Here is an 18,475-nt window from a genome sequence, read left to right on the forward strand (position 1 = left end):
GAAATCAGATAATAAAAAGAATATTGTGATCACACTTACGTCCTTTCCTTTCCCTCACAATAAAGCAATTATTGTAGCTAGTGAAGCATAAGTAGTCTTAACAGAATATGGTAGAAGAATCATTAAATGTAGATGTTTGACTATAGAACTAAGAGTTTCTGATATATTTCAAAGAAACAGTGGTTACGCACATCCCCTGACTATTGTTGTAAATAAAATAATTACTGATTTTCCAAAACTGGCATTGATTAAACACTTATGTAATGTAGTAAAATGATATAAAAACTGTGGTCTTAGAGCAATAAAGAGAGACATCTTTGGATGGAAAGAGAGTCTCCATGAATTCATTCACCAAATTATTTCCCACCAAAAAAGACACCCGTGGGGTCTCACCCCCTCCACTGTAGTGGTTGGTAGCATGCATTGTTATGTTGGACTGATCTGCCATGTAGGTAGCTCTCTGTATATGGACGTGTTGGACTCATCAGCCATGTAGCTAACTCTAAGTATGTGACATGTTGTAGTCACCTGCCATGTAGCTAGTACTCTGTATATGGACACTTTGGACTCGTCTGCCAATGTATCTAGCTCTCTGTTCATGGATATGTTGAACTGATCTGCCATGTAGGTAGCTCTCTGTACAAGAATATATTGGACTTGTCTGTCATGTAGTTACCTCTGTGTACATGGACATGTTGGACTCATCAGTCATGTAGCCAGCGCTTTGTGTATGAACATATTGGATTCATCTGCCTTGTAAGCAATCTTCTATATATACACATGTTAGTCTCATCTGCCATGTAGCTAACTCCCAGTATATGGAAATGTTGGACTCATCTGCCATGTAGCTAGAACCCTGTATATGGACATGTAGGACTACACTGCATGTAGCTACCTCTCAGTATATGGACACGTTGGACTCATCTGTCATGTAGCTAGCACTCAGATATGGAAATGTTGCACTATTCTTCCATATAGCTACCTCTCTTTATATGGACATTTTGGACTCGTCTGCTATGTAGCTAGCTTTCTCTGAATGAACATGGAGGACTCATCTGCCTTGTACTATTCCTCTATATATACACATGAGGGACTCATCTGCCATGTAGCTACCTCCCAGTATATGGACATGTTGGACTCATCTGCCATGTAGTTAGTACTCTGTATATGGACATGTTGGACTACTCTACCATGTAAATAACTCTCAGTATATGGACACGTTGGACTCATCTGTCATATAGCTAGAACTCCGTACATGGAAATGTTGCACTATTCTGCCATTTAGCTAGTTATTTTTATATGGACATTTTTGACTCATCTGTCATGTAGCTAGCTCTCTGTGCATAGATATGCTGGACTGATCTGCCATGGACGTAGCTCTCTGTATAGAAACATATGGGATTTGTCTGTCGTGTAGCTAGCTCTCTGTATATGGACATGTTGAACTCATCAACAGTGTAGCCAGTGCTCTGTTATGAACATGTTTGAGTTATCTGAATTGTAGCAAACGCGCTAAACATACACATGTTGGACTCATGTGTCATGGAGCTAACTCTCAGTATATGGACATGTTGTAATCACCTGTCATGTAGATAGTGTGCTGTATATGGACATGTAGGACTACTGTGTCATGAAACTAGCTCTCAGTATATGGACATGTTGGACTCCTCTGCCATGTAGCTAGAACTCTGTATATGGAAATGTTGCACTATTCTGTCATGTAGCCAGCTTTCTGTATTTGGACATTTTGGACTCATCTTCCATGTAGGTATCTCTGTTCATGGATATGTTGGACTGATCTGCCATTTAGGTACCTCTCTATATGAAAATATAGGACTTGTCTGCCATTTAGCTAGCTCTCTGTATATGGAAATGTTGTACTCATCAGCCATGTAGCCAGCTCTCTATGTATGAACATGTTGGACTCATCTGCCTTGTAGCTAGTCCCTATATATATCTAATGGACTCATCTGGCATGTAGATGACTCTCAGTATATGGATGTGTTTGACTCATCTTCCATGTAGATGACTCTCAGTATATGGACACTTTGGACTCATCTGTCATGTTGCTAGAACTCAGTATATGGAAATGATGCACTACTATGCCATGTAGCTAGCTATCTGTATATGGACAGTTTGGAAATGTCTGCATGTAGCAAGCTCTCTGTTCATAGATATGCTGGACTGATCTGACATGAAGTTAGCTCCCTGTATATGAACACACTGGACTTGTCTACCAAGTAACTAGGTCTCAGTATATGGACATGTTTGACTCATCAGCCATGTACCCAGCTCTCTCTGTATGAATATATGCGACGCATCTGCCTTGTCGATAGGCCTCTAAATATACACATGTTGGACTATTCAGCCATGTAGCTAGCCCTCAGTATATGGACAGGTTACACACATCTGCCATGATACTAGAACTCTGTATATGTAAATGTTGTACTACTTTGCCATGTACCTAGCTCTCTGTATATAAACAATTTGGACTCATCTTCCTAGTAGCTAGTACTTTGTATATGGAAATGTTGCACTATCCTGCCATGTAGCTAGCTCTCTGTATATGGACATTTGGGACTCATCTGCCATGTAGCTAGCACTCTTTACATGAATATGTTGGACTGATATGCCAAGTAGGTTGCTCTCTGTATATGAACATATTGGACTTGCTAGCTCTCAGTATATGGACACTTTGGATTCATCTGCCATGTAGCTTGAACTGTGTATATGGAAATGATGGACTACTCTGCCATGTAGCTAGCTCTCTGTATGTGGACATTTTGGACTCATCTGACTTGCAGCTAGATCTCTGTGCATGGATATTTTGGACTGATCTCTCATGTAGCTAGCTATCAGTATATGGACATGTTGGACACATCTGCCATTAGCTAGAAGTCTGTATATGGAAATGTGGCTCTACCTTGCCATTTAGGTAGCTCACTGTATATGGACTATTTCGTCTCTTCTGCCATGTAGCTAGCTCTCTGTACATGGATATGTTAGACCAATCTGCCAGGTAGATTGCTCTCGGTATGTGGACATTTTGGACTCCTCTGCCATGTAGCTAGCTCTCTGTATATAGGCAATTTGGACTCATCTGCCTTGTATCTAGAACTCTGTATATGGAACTGTTGCCCTACTTTGCCATTTAGCTAGCTCTCTGTATATGGACTATTTTGACCCTTCTGCCATGTAGCTAGCTCTCTGTACATGGATATGTTGGACCAATTTGCCATGTAGCTAGCTCTGTGTATATGGACATTTTGGACTCCGCTGCCATGTACCTAGGTCTCTGTACATGGATATGTTACAGTGATCTTTGAAGAAGGTAGCTCTCTGTGTATGAACATATTGGACTTGTCTGCCATGTAGCTAGCTCTCAGTATATTTACATGTTGGACACATCTGCCATGTACCTAGAACTCTGTATATGGAAATGTTGCACTACTCTGTCATGTAGGTAGCTCTCTGTATACAGACAAGTTGGACTCATTTGCCTTGTACCTAGAACTCTGTATGTGGAAATGTTGCACTAACCTGCCATGTAGCTAGCTCTCTGTATATGGACATTTTGGACTCGTGTGCCATGTAGCTTGCTATCTCTATGTAAATGGATATGTTGGACACATCTGCCAAGTAGGTAGCTCTCTGAATATGAACAAATAGGACTTGTCTGCCATGTAGGTAGCTCTCTGTATAAGCACACCTTTGGCACATCTGCCATGTAGCTAGAACTCAGTATATGGAAATGTTGCACTACCCTGATATGTAGCTAGCTCTCTGTATATGGACATTTTGGACTTATCTGCCATATATCTAGCTCTCTGTACATGGACATGTTGGACTGATCTGTCAAGTAGGTAGCTCTCTGTATATGAACAGTTTGGACTTGTATGCCATGTAGGTGGCTCTCAGTATATGAACAAGTTGGACATATCTGCCATGTAGCTAGTATCCTGAATATGGACATGTTGAACTTCTCTGCCATGCAGCTAGCTCTCCGTATATGGACACGTTGGACACATCTGCCATGTAGCTAGAAGTCTGTATATGGAAATGTTTCCCTACCCTGCCATGCAGTTAGATCTCTATATATAGACAAGTTGGACTCATTTGCCTTGTAGCTAGAAATCTGTATACGGAAATGTTACACTACCCTGCCATGTAACTAACTCTCAGTATATGGACACGTTGGAAATATCTGCCATGTAGCTAGAACTCTGTATATGAAAATGTTGCTCTACACTGTCATGTAGCTAGCTCTATGTAAATAGACAAGTTGAACTCATGTGCCTTGTAGCTAGAACTCTGTATATGGAAATGATGCACTACACTGCCATGTAGCTAGCTCTTTGTATATGGACATTTTGGACTCGTCTGCCATGTATCTAGCTCTCTGTACATGGATATGTTGGACTGATTTGTCAAGTACGTAGCTCTCTGTATATGAAAATATTGGACTTGTCTTCCATGTAGCTAGCTCTCCGTATATTAACACGTTTAACACATCTGCCATGTAGCTAGATCTCTGTATATGGAAATGTTGCACTACTCTGCCACATAACTAGCTCTCAGTATATGAACATGTTAGACACATCTGCCAGGTAGCTCATACTCTGTGTATGGAAAAGGGGCAATATTCTGCCATGTAGCTAGCTCTCTGTATACAGATATTTTGGACTTGTCTGCTATGTAGCAAGCTCTCTGTGCATGGATATTTTGGACTGATTTGCCATGCAGGTAGTTCTCAATATATGGAGATGTTGGTGTCATCTGCCATGTAGCTAGTGCTCTTTATATGGAAATGCTGCTCTACCCTGTCATGTAGCTAGCTCTCTGAATATGGATATTTTGGACTGATCTGCCATGTAGCTAGCTCTCAGGATATGGCCATTTTGAACACATCTGCCATGTCGCTAGAACACTGTATATGGAAATGTTGCCTTACTCTGACATTTAGCTAGCTCTCTGTATATAGACAAGTTGTACTCATCTGCCTTGTAGCTAGATCTCTGTATATGGAAATGTTGCACTACCCTGCCATGTAGCTAGCTCTCTGTATATGGACTTTTTGGACTCTTCTGCATGTAGTTAACTGTCTATACATGGATATGTTGGACTGATCTGTCCAATAGGTAGATCTCTGTATGTGAAAATATTGGACTTGTCTGCCATATAGCTAGCTCTCAGTATATGGACACGTTGGACACATCTGCCATGTATCTAGAATTCTGTATATGGAAATGTTGCACTACTCTGTCTTGTAGCTAGCTCTCTGTATATAGACAACTTGGACAAATCTGCCATGTACCTAGAACTCTGTATATGGAAATGTTGCACTACCCGGCCATGTAGCTACCTCTCTGTATATGGACATTTGGCACTCGTCTTCCATGTAGCTATCTCTCTTTACATGGATACGTTGGACTAATCTGTCAAGTAGGTAGATCTCTGAATATGAACATATTGGACTTGTATGTCATGTAGGTTGCTCTCTGTGTATGACAAGTTTGACACAACTGCCATGGAGCTAGTACTCAGTATATGTAAATGTTGCAATATACTGCCATGTAGCTAGCTCTCTGTATGTGGACATTTTGGATTCGTCTGCCATGTAGCTAGCTCTCTGTACAAGGATATGTTGGACTGAACTGCCAAGTAGTTTGCTCTCTGTATATGAACATATTGGACATGTCTGCTATGTAGGTGGCTCTCAGTATATGGAAAAGTTTGACATATCTACCATGTAGCGAGAAAACTGAATATGGACATGTTGGACTACCCTGCCATGTAGCTAACTCTCAGTATATGCACATGTTGGACACATCTGGCTGGTAGCTAGAACTCTGTATATGATAATTTTGCACTACCGTGCCATGAAGTTAGATCTCTTTATATAAACAAGTTGGACTAATCTATCTTGTAGCTAGAAATCTGCATATGGAAATGTTACCTTATCCTGCCATGTAGATATCTCTGTGTACTTGGATATTTCAAACAAAATTTGGACTCCTAAGAAGGCACATGTACATTTAAAAAAATTGTTACTAGTGATGAGACATGGCGAGTAAATGGCATGATATAGAATAGAAGTATTCTAAATTTTGGACTCGTTTGCCATGTAGATAGCTCTATATACATGGATATGTTAACTGATTTGCCAAGTAGGTAGCTCTCTGTAAATGAACACATTGGACTTGTTTGCCATGGATCTAGCTCTCAATATATGGACACGTTGGACTCATCTGACATGCAACTAGTACCTTGTATATGGACATGATAGACTGCTCTGCCATGTAGCTAGCTCTCAGTGTATGGACACATTGGACACATCTGCCATGTACCTAGAACTTTGTACATGATAATGTTGTACTACTCTTCCATGTAACTAGCTTTCTATATATAGACAAGTTGGACTCATCAGCCTTGTACCTAGAACACTGTATATGGAAATGTTGCATTAAACTGCCATGTAGCTAGCTCTCTGTATATGGACATTTTGGACTCATACATGGATATGTTGGACTGATCTGCCAAGTAGGCAGTTCTCTTTATATTAACATATTGCACTTGTCTGACGTGTAGGTTGCTCTCAGTATATGGACACATTGGACATATTGGCCATGTAGCTAGTACCCTGAATATGGACATGTTGTGCTACTCTGCATTGTACCTAGCACTCAGTATATGAAAACTTTGGACACATATGCCAAGTAGTTTGAACTCTTTATATGGAAATGATGCACTACTCTGCCATGTAGCTAGCTCTCTGTATATGGACATTTTGGTCTCTTCTTACATGTAGCTAGCTCTCTGTGCATGGATATTTTGGATTGATGTGCCATGTAGGTACCTCTCAGTATATGGACATGTTGGACACATCTGCCATGTAGTTTGAACTCTGTATATGGAAATGTTGCACTACCCTGCCATATAGCTAGCTCTATTTATATGAACATATTGGACTTGTCTGCCATGTATCTAGCTTCCAGTATGTGGAAATGTTGGAAACATCTGCCATGTAGTTAGAGCTCTGAATATGGAAATGTTGCACTACTCTGCCATGTATCTAGCTCTCTGTACATGGATTGGTTGGACTGATCTGCAAAGTACTTAGCTCTCTGTATATGAACATATTAGACTTGTCTGCCATGTAGCTAGCTCTCAGAATATGGACACGTTGGACACATCTGCCATGCATCTAGAACTCTGTATATGGAAATGTTTCACTACTCTGCCATGTAGCTAGCTCTATGTATATAGACAAGTTGGTCTCATAAGCCTTGTACCTAGAACTCTGTACATGGAAATGTTTTACTACCCTGCCATGTAGCTAGCTCTCTGTATATGGACATTTTGGACTCGACTGCCATATAGCTAGCTCTCTGTACATGGATAGATTGGACTGATCTGCCAAGTAAGTAGCTCTCTGTATATGAACATACTGGACTTGTATTACATGTAACTGGCTCTCAGTATATGAACACCGTTTACACATCTGCCATGAAGCTGTAACTCAGTATATGGTAATATTGCACTACCCTGCCATGTAGCTACCTCTCCGTACATGGATATGTTGGACTGATCTGCCAAGTCGGTAGCTCTTTGTATATGAAAATTTTGGACTAGTCTGCATTGTAGCTAGCTCTCTGTGCATAGATATTTTGGACTGATATGCCATGTAGGTAGCTCTCAGTATATGGACACGGTGGACACATCTGCCATGTAGCTAGAACTCTGTATATGGAAATGTTGCACTGCCCGACCATGTAGTTCTGTCTCTATATATAAACAAGTTGGACTCATCTGCCTTGTATAAAGAACTCTGTATGTGGAAATTTTGCACTACTTTGCCATGTAGCAAGCTCTCTGTATATGGACATTTTGAACTTGTCTGCCATGTAGCTAGCTCTCTGTACATGGATATGTTGGTCTGATCTGCCAAGTAGGTAGCTCTCTGTATATGAACATATTGGACTTGTCTGCCATGCAGCTAAGCTCTCAGTATATAGACATGTTGGAATCATTGGCCATGTAGCTAGTACAATGTATATGGGCATGTTGGACTACTCTAATATGTAGCTAGCTCTCAGTGTATGGACATGTTGGACACATCTGTCATGTACCTAGAACTCTGTATATGGAAATATTTCACTACCCGGCCATGTAGCTAGCTCTCTGTATTTGGACATTTTGGACTCGACTGCCATATAGCTAGCTCTCTGTACATGGATATGTTGGACTGATCTTCCAAGTAGGTAGCTCTCTGTATATGAGCATATTGGACTTGTCTGCCATTTAGGTGGCTCTCAGTATATGAACACCGTTCACAATCTGCCATGTAGCTGTAACTCAGTATATGGAAATGTTGCACTATCCTGCCATGTAGTTAGCTCTCTGTATATGAACATTTTGGAATCGTCTGCCATGTAGCTAGCTCTCTGTACATGGATATCTTGGACTGATCTGCCAAATAAGTAGCTCTTTGTATATGAACATATTAGACTTGACTGCCATGTAGGTGGCTCTTAGTATATCAACAAACTGGACACATCTGCAATATAGCTAGTACCCTGAATATGGACATGTTGGACTACTCAGCCAAGTAGCTAGCTCTCAGTATATGGACATGTTGGACACATCTGCCATGTAGCTAGAACTCTGTATATGGAAATGGTGCATTACCCTACCATGTAGCTCGATCTCTATATATAGACAAGTTGGACTCATCTGCCTTGTAGCTAGAACTCTGCATATGGAAATGTTGCACCACCTTGCCATGTAGCTACCTCTCTGTATATGGATATTTTGGACTCGTCTGCCATGTAGCTTGCTCTCTGTACATGGATATGTTGGACTGATCTGCCAAGTAGGTAGCTCTCTGTATATGAACGTACTGGACTTGGCTGCCATGTAGATAGTTCTCATTATATGGACATGTTGGATTCATCTGCCAGGTAGCTATTGCTCTTTATATGGACAAGTTTGTACTGCTTTGCCATGTAGCTAGCTTCAGTATATGGACACGTTGTACTCATCTGACATGTAGCTAGAGCTTTGTATATTGAAATGGTACACTACTCTGCCATGTACATAGCTCTCTCTGTATGAACATGTTGGACTCATCTGCCTTGTAGATCATCCGCTAAAGATAAACATGTTGGACTCATATCCATGTAGCTATCTCTCAGTATATGAACATGTTGGACTCATCTGCCATGTAGCTAGTACTCTGTATATGGATATGTTGGACTACTCTGCCATGTAGCTATCTCTCCGTATATGGTCATTTGGACTTGTCTGCCATGTAGCTAGGTCTCTGTGCATAGATATACTGGACTGATCTGCCATGTAGGGAGCTCTCTGTATATGAACATATTGGACTTGTCTGCCATATAGTTAGCTGCCAGTATATGGACCTGTTGGACTGACCAGCCATGTAGCCAGTTCTCTCTTTATGAATGTTTTCAACTCATCTGCCTTGTAGATAGTCCTCTAATTATACACATATTGGACTCATCTTCCATGTAGCTTACTCTCAGTATATGGACATGTTGGACTCACCTGCCATGTAGCTAGGACTATGTATTTGGCCATGTTGGACTACTCTTCCATGTAGCTAGCTCTCAGTATATGGACATGTTGGACTCATCTGTCATGTAGCTAGAACTCTGTATATGGAAATGTTGCACTACTCTGTCATGTAGCTTAGTCTCTGTATATGGACATTTTGGACTAGTTTGCCATGTAGCTAGCTCTCTGAGCATGGATATGTTGGATTGATCTGCAATGTAGTTAGCTCTCTGTGCATGGATATGTTAGACTTATCTGCCATGTAGCTAGTACCCTGTATATGGACATGTTGGAGTACACTACCATGTAGCTTACTCTCAGTATATGGACACGTTGGACTCATCTGTCATGTAACTACAACTCTGTATATGGAAACGTTACACTACTCTGCCATGTAGCTAGCGCTCTGTATATGGACATTTTGGACTTTTCTGCCATGTAGCCAGCTATTTCTGTATGAACATGTTGGTTTTATCTGCCTTGTAGATCGCCCTCTAAATATACACATATTGGACTCATCTGCCATGTAGCTTACTCTCAGTATTTGGACATGTTGCACTCACCTGCCATGTAGGTACCTCTCTCTATATGGACATGTTGGACCTGTCTGTCATGTAGCTACCTCTTTTTGTATGAATGTGTTGGATTCGTCTGCCTTGTAACTAGTCCTCTCTCTATATATACACATGTTGGACTAATCTGCCATGTAGCTGACTCTCAGTATATGAACATGTTGGACTCATCTTCCATGTAGCTAGTACCCTGTATATGGACATGTTGGACTACTCTGCCATGTAGCTAACTCTCAGTATATGGACACGTTGGACTCATCTGCCATGTAGCTAGAACTCTGTTTATGTAAATGTTTTGCTATTCTGCCATATAGCTACCTTTTTGTATATGAACTTTTAGGATTTGCCTGCCATGTAGCCAGCTCTCTCTGTATGAAAATGTTGGACTCATCTGCCTTGTAGCTAGTACTCTATATATACACATGATGTACTCATCTGTTATGTATCAAACTCTCAGTATATGAACATGTTGGACTCATCTGCAATGAAGATAGTATTATGTATTTGGGCATGTAGGACTCATCTGCCATGAAGCTAGCTCTTAGTATATGGACACGTTGGACTCATCTGACATGTAGCTAGAACTCTGTATATGGAAATATTGCAGTAATCTGTCATGTAGCTAGCTCTCTGCATATGGACATTTGGATTTGTCTGCCTCGTAGCTAGCTCTCTGTGCATGGATATCTTGGACTGATCTGCCATATAGGTAGATTTCTGCATATGAACATATTGGACTTGTCTGCCATGTAACTAGCTCTCAGTATATGGACACGATGGATTCATCTGCCATGTAGCTACAACTCTGTATGTGGAAATGTTGCACTACTCTGCCATGTAGCTTGCTCTCTATATATGGATATTTGGACTCGTCTGCCATGTAGCTAGCTCTCTGTGTGGATATGTTGGACTGATCTACCATTTAGGTAGCTCTCTTAATTTGAACATATTGGACTTATCTGCCATGTAGCTAAATCTCAGTACGTGACATGTTGGATTCACCTTCCATGTAGATAGTACTCTGTATATGGACATTTTGTACTTGTCTGACATGTAGCTAGCTCTCTGTGCATGGATATGATGGATAACGACATGTTGGACTCATTCAGCCATGTAGCTAACTCTCAGTATGTGAAATGTTGGATTCGCCTGTCAAGAAGCTAGTGCTCTGTATATGGACATTTTGGACCTGTCTGACATGTAGCAAGCTCTCTGTGCATGAATATGTTGAACTGATCTACCATGTAGGTAGCTCTCTGTATAAGAATATATTGGAATTCTCTGTCATGTAGCTACCTCTCTTTAAATGGATATGTTGGACTGATCAGTCATGTAGCCAGCGCTCTGTGTATGAACATATTGGATTCATCTGCCTTGTTACTATTCCTCTATATATACACATTTTGGACTCATCTGCCATGTAGCTAACTCTCAGTATATGTTCATGTTGGACTCATCTGCCATGTAGCTAATACCCTGTATATGGATATGTTGGACTACACTGACATGTAGCTAACTCTCAGTATATGGACACGTTGATCTCATCTGTCATGTAGTTAGAACTCTGTATTCAGAAATGTTGCATTATTCTGCCACATACCTAGTTCTTTGTATATGGACATTTGGAGTCATCTGCTATGCAGCCAGTTCTCTCTGTATGAACATGTTGGACTCATCTGTCTTGTAGCTAGTCCTCTATATATACACATGATGGACTCATCTGCCATGTACCTAACTCTCAGTAGATAAACATGTTGGACTCATCTGTCATGTAGCTAGTACTCTGTATATGGACATGTTGGACTACTCTGCCATGTATCTAGATCTCAGTATTTGGTCACATTGGAGTCATCTGCCATGAATGTAGAACTCTAAATATTGAAATGTTGCACTACCCTGACATGTAGCTAGCTCTCTTCATATGGACATTTTGGACTCGTCTGGCATGTAGCTAGCTCTCTGTTCATAGATATTCTGGACTTTTCTGCCACGGAGGTAGCTCTCTGTACATGAACATATGGGACTTGTCTGCTATGTAGCCAGCTCTCTGTGTATGAACATGTTTGAGTTATCTACCTAGTGGCTAATGCTCTAAACATACAAATGTTGGACTCATGTGTCATGAAGCTAACTCTCAGTGTATAGTCATGTTGGATTCACATGCAATGTAGATAGTGGTCTGTATGGACTTATTGGACTACTGTGCCATGAAGCTAACTCTCAGTATATGGACATGTTGGACTCATCTGCCATGTAGCTAGAACTCTGTATTTGGAAATGTTGCACTACTCTGTCATGTAGCCAGCTCTCTTTATTTAGACATTTTGTACTCATCTGACATGTAGCTAGTACTCTGTATATGGACATGTTGGACTACTCTACTCTTCTGCCTTGTAGCTGGCTCTTAGTATATGCACATGATGCACTTATCTGCCATGTAGCTAGAACTCTGTATATGGAAATGATGCACTACTATGCCATGTAGCTAACTATCTGTATATGGACATTTTGGACTTGTCTGCCATGTCACTAGCTCTTTGTGCATAGATATGTTGCACTGATCTGCCTTGTATTTCGCTCTCTGTATATAAGCATATTGGACTCGTCTAGCAGGTAGCTAGCTCTCTGTGCATAGATGTGCTGGACTGATCTGCCATGGAGGAAGCTCTCTATAGATGAACATATGGGACATGTCTGCCATGTAACTCGCTCTCTGTATATGGAGATGTTGGACTCAGCAGCCATGTAGCCAGCTCTCTGTGTATGAACAAGTTTGAGTTATCTGCCTTGTAGCTAATGCTCTAAACATACACATGTTGGACTCATGTGTCATGTAGCTAACTCTCAGTATATGGACATGTTGTATTCACCTTCCATGTAGCTATTGCTCAGTATATGGACATGTTTGATTACTCTGCTATGTAGCTAGCTCTCACTATATAGACACGTTGGACTCATCTGCCATTTAGCTAGATCTCTGTATATGGAAATGTTGCACTACTCTGCCATGTAGCTAGCGCTCTGTATATGGACATTTTGGACTCGTATGCCATGTAGCCAGTTCTCTGTTTATGAACATGTTGGATTCATCTGCCTTGTAGCTAACCCTCTAAACATACACATGTTGAACTCATCTGTCATGTAGCTGACTCTCAGTATATGGACATGTTGGATTCATCTGCCATGTAGCTAGTACTCTGTATATTGGCATGTTGGACTACTCTGCCATGTAGCTAGCTCTCAGCATATGGACACGTTGGTCTCATCTGCCATGTAGCTAACTCTCAATATATGGATATGTTATATTCACCTGCTATGTTGCTAGTACTCTGTATATGGACAATTAGGAATGGTCTGCTATGTAGTCAACTATCTGTGCATGGATTAGTTGGACTGATTTGTCATGTAGGTAGCTCTCTTTATATGGATATGTTGGACTCATCAGCCATGTAGCTAACTCACTGTGTATCAATATGTTGGACTCATCTGCCTTTTTGCTAACCCTCTAAACATACACATGTTGGACTCATCTGTCATGTAGCTAACTCTCAGCATATGGACATGTTGGACTCTACTGCCATGTAGCAAGTATTCCGTATATGGGCATGTTGAATTACTCTTCCATGTAGCTAGCTCTCAGTATATGAATACGTTGTTCTCATTTGCCATGTAGGTATAGCTCTGTCTATGGAAATGATGTACTATTCTTCCATGCAACTCACTCTGTATATGGACATTTTGGACTTGTCTGCCATGTTGCTATCTCTCTGTGCATGGATATTTTGGACTGATCTGCCATGTAGGTAGCTCTCTGTATATGAACATATTGGACTTGTCTGCGATGTAGCTAGATCTCTGTATATGGACATGTTTGTCTCATCAGCCATGTATCCAGCTCTCTTTGAATAAACATGTTGGAATCACCTGCCTTGTAGCTAGACCTCTATATATACATGTTGGACTTTTCTGCCATGTAGCTAACTCTTAGTATATGGACATGTTGGACTCATCTGCCATGTATCCAGTACTCTGTATGTGGACATGTTGGACTACTCTTCCATGTAGCTAACTTTCAGTATATGAACACGTTGGTCTTGTCTGCCATGTAGGTAGCACTTAGTATATGCATATGTTGGACTCATCAGACATATAGCCAGCTCTCTCTGTATGAATATATTGGAATCATCTGCCTTGTAGCTAGCCCTCTAAATATACACATGTTGAACTCATCTACCATGTAGTTAGTACTCTGTATATGGACATGCTGGACCACTCTGTCCTATAGCTAGCTCTCAGTACATGGACATGTTGGACTCATATATGGAAATGTTGCACTACTCGGACATGTAGCTAGCTCTCTGCATATGAACATATTGGAGTTGTGTACCAGGTAACTATCTCTCAGTATATGGACATGTTGAATTCATCAGCCATATATCCAGCTCTCTTTGTATGAATATTTTTGACTCATCTGCCTTATAGCTAGCCCTCTAAATATACACATGTTGGACTCATCTGCCATGTAGCTAGTCTCTGTATATGGAAATGTTGGACTACTCTGTCACGTAGCTAACTCTCAGTATGTGAATATGTTGGACTCATCTGCCATCTAGCTAACTCTCAATATATGGACATGTTGGACTACCCTGCCATGTAGCTAGCTCTCAGTTTATGGACATATTGTACTCATCTGCCAGGTAGCTAGTACTCTGTATTTGGAAATGTTGGAGTACACTGCCATGTAGCTCTCAGTATATGGATATGTTGGACTCATCTGCCATGTAGCTAGAACTCTGAATATGGACATGTTGGACTCATCAGCCATATCGCCAGTTCTCTGTGTATGAACATGTTGGACTCATCTGCCTTGTAGCTAGTCCTCTATATATACACTTGCTCAAATCTTCTGCCATGTACCTATTTCTCAGTATATGTACATGTTGGACTTATCTGCCATGTACCTAGTACTCTGTATATAGACATGTTGTACTACTTTGCCATGTCGCTACTCTCACTATATGGACACGTTGGACTCATCTGCCATGTAGTTAGAACTCTGTGTATGGATATGTTGCACTACTCTGTCCATGTTGCTAGTTTTCTGTAAATGGACATTTAGGAGTCATCTTCCATGTAACTAGCTCTCTGGGCATGGATTTGTTGGACTGATCTGCCATGTAGGTAGCTCCCTCTACATGAACATATTGAACTTGTCTGCCATGTAGTTAGCTCTCTGTATATGGACAAGTTGTACTCATCAGCCATATAGCCAGCTCTCTCTGTATGAACATGTTGGACTCATCTGCCTTGTTGCTAGCCCTCTATATATACTCATGTTGGACTCATAAGCCATCAAGCTAACTCTCAGTATATGGACATGTTGCACTAATGTGCCATATATCTAGTTCTCATTATATAGACATGTAGGACTCATCTGCAATATAGCTAGTACTCTGTATATGGACATTTTGGACTACTCTGCCATGTAGCTAGCTCTCAGTTTATGGACACGTTGGAGTTATCTGCCATGAAGCTAGAACTCTTTATATGGAAATGTTGCATTACTCTGCCATGTAGCTAGGTCTCTGTATATGGACATTTTGGTCTTTCCTGACAAGTAGCTTGCACTCTCTGCATGGATATGATGGACTGGTCTACCATGTAGGAAGCTCTCTGTATATGAACATATTGGACTTGTCTGCCATGTAGCTAGCTCTCTGCATATGGGTATGTTGGACTCATCAACCAGCTCTCTCTGTATGAACACGTTAGACTCATCTGCCTTGTAGATAGTCCACTATATATACACATGTTGGACTCTTCTGCCATAAAGCTAACTCTCAGTATATGGACATGATGGACTCATCTCCATGTAGTTTGTACTGTGTATATGGACATGTTGGACTACTCTGCCATGTAGTTAGCATTCAGTATATGGACACGTTGGACTCATTTGCCATGTAGCTAGAACTCTGTATATGGAAATAATGCACTCTTCTCCCATGGTAGCTAGCTCTCTGTATATGGACATTTTGGATTCATCTACCATATAGCTAACACTCTGTGCATGGATATGTTGGACTGATCTGCCATGAATGTAGCTCTCTGTATATGAACATCTTGGACTTGTCTGCCATGTAGCTAGCTTTCTGGATATGGACATGTTGGACTCAACTACCATGTCGCCAACTCTCTGTATGAATATGTTGGACTCATCTGCCTTGAGCTAGTCCTCGTTATATACACACGTTGGACTCATCTGCCATGTAGCTAACTCTCAGTATATGGATACATTTGGACTCATCGGCCATGTAGTAGAATTTTGTATATGGAAACCAGGCAGTACTCTGCTATGTAGGTAGCTCTCTGTATATGGAGATTTTGAACTCATCTGCCATGTAGCTAGTACTCTGTATATGGAAATGTTGGAATACTCTGCCATATAGCTAGCTCACAGTATATAGACACGTTGGACTCATCTACCATATAGCTTGAACTCTGTATATGGAAATGTAGCACTACTCTGCCATGTAGCTAGCTCTCTGTATATGTACATTTTGGACTTTCCTGCCAAGTAGCTTGCTCTCTGTGCATGGATATGATGGATTGATCTGCCATGTAGGTAGCTCTCTGTTTATGAACATATTGGACTTGTCTTCCTAGCTAGCTCTCTGTATATGGATACGTTGGACTCATCACCCATGTACCATGCTCTCTCTGTATGAACACGTTGGCCTCATCTGCCTTGTAGATAGTCATATATACATATTGGACTCATCTGCCTTGTAGCTAACTCTCAGTATATGGACATGTTGGACTCATCTGCCATGGAGCTAGTACTCTGTATATGGACATGTTGGAATACTCTGCCATGTAGCTAGCTCTCAGTATATGGACATGTGTGACTCATCTGCCATGTAGCTGGAGCTCTGAATACGGAAATGTTGAACTGCTCTGCCATGTAACTAGCTCTCTTTGTGGGGACATTTTGGACTCGTCTGCCATGTAGCTAGCTCTATGAGCATGGATATGTTGGACTCATCTTCTATGTAGGTAGCTCTCTGTATATTAACATATTGGACTTGTCTTCCTTGCTTTCTCTCTGTATATTGATATGTTGGACTCATCATCCATGTACCCAGCTCTCTCTGTATGAACATGTTAAACTCAACTGCCTTGTAGATACTCCTCTCTATATATACATGTTGGACTCATCTGCCTTGTAGCTAACTCTCAGTATATGGAAATTTTGGACTCATCTGCAATGTAGCTAGTACTCTGTATATGGACATGTTGGACTACTCTGCAATGTAGCTAGCTATCTGTATATGGCAATGAGGCACTACTCTGCCATGTAGGCAGCTCTCTATATACGGACATTTTGGACTTGTATGGCATGTAGCTAGCAATCTGGGCATGGATATGTTGGACTGATCTGCCATGTAGGTAGCTCTCTGTATATGAACATATTGGACTTGTCTGCCATGTAGCTATCTTTCTGGATATGGACATGTTGGACTCGTCTATAGTGTAGCCTGCTCTCTCTGTATGAATAGGTTGGACTTATCTGTCTTGATCTAGTCTTCTATATATACACACGTTGGACTCATCTTCTCTGTAGCTAACTCTCAGTATATGGACATGTTGGACTCATCTGCCATGTAGCTAACTCTCAGTATATGGACACGTTGAACTCATCTGCCATGTAGCTAGAACTCTGTATATGGAAATGAGGCATTACTCTGCCATGTATGTAGCTCTCGGAATATGGACATTTTGGACTCGTCTGCCATATAGCTAGCTCTCTGTGCATGGATATGTTGGACTGATCTGCCATATAGGTAGCTCTCTGTATATGAACATAGTGGTCTTGACTGTAATGTAGCTAGTACTCTGTATATGGACATGTTGGGTTGCTCTGCCATGTAGCTAACTCTCAGCATATGAAAATCTTGGTCTCATCTGCCTTGTAGCTAGAACTCTGTATATGGAAATGTTGCACTACCCTGCCATGTAGCTAGCTCTCTGTATATGGACATTTTGGACTCGTCTGACATGTAGCTTGCTCTCTGTGTATGGATATTTTGAACTGATATGCCATGTAGGTAGCTCACAATATATAGAAACGTTGGACATTTCTGCCATGTAGCTAGAACTCTGTATATGGAAATGTTGCACTACTCTGCCATGTAGTTAGCTTTATATATGGACATTTTGGACTCATCTGCCATGTAGCTGTTGTTGTTGTTGTTGTTAAGTGTCATCGAGTCGGTTTCGACCCATAGCGACCCTGTACAGGGTTTCCGAGGGTGTAAATCTTTACGGGA

The sequence above is a fragment of the Chrysochloris asiatica genome, unplaced genomic scaffold (assembly GCF_000296735.1).
Source record: "Chrysochloris asiatica unplaced genomic scaffold, ChrAsi1.0 scaffold00152, whole genome shotgun sequence".
Classification (NCBI taxonomy): Eukaryota; Metazoa; Chordata; class Mammalia; order Afrosoricida; family Chrysochloridae; genus Chrysochloris; species Chrysochloris asiatica.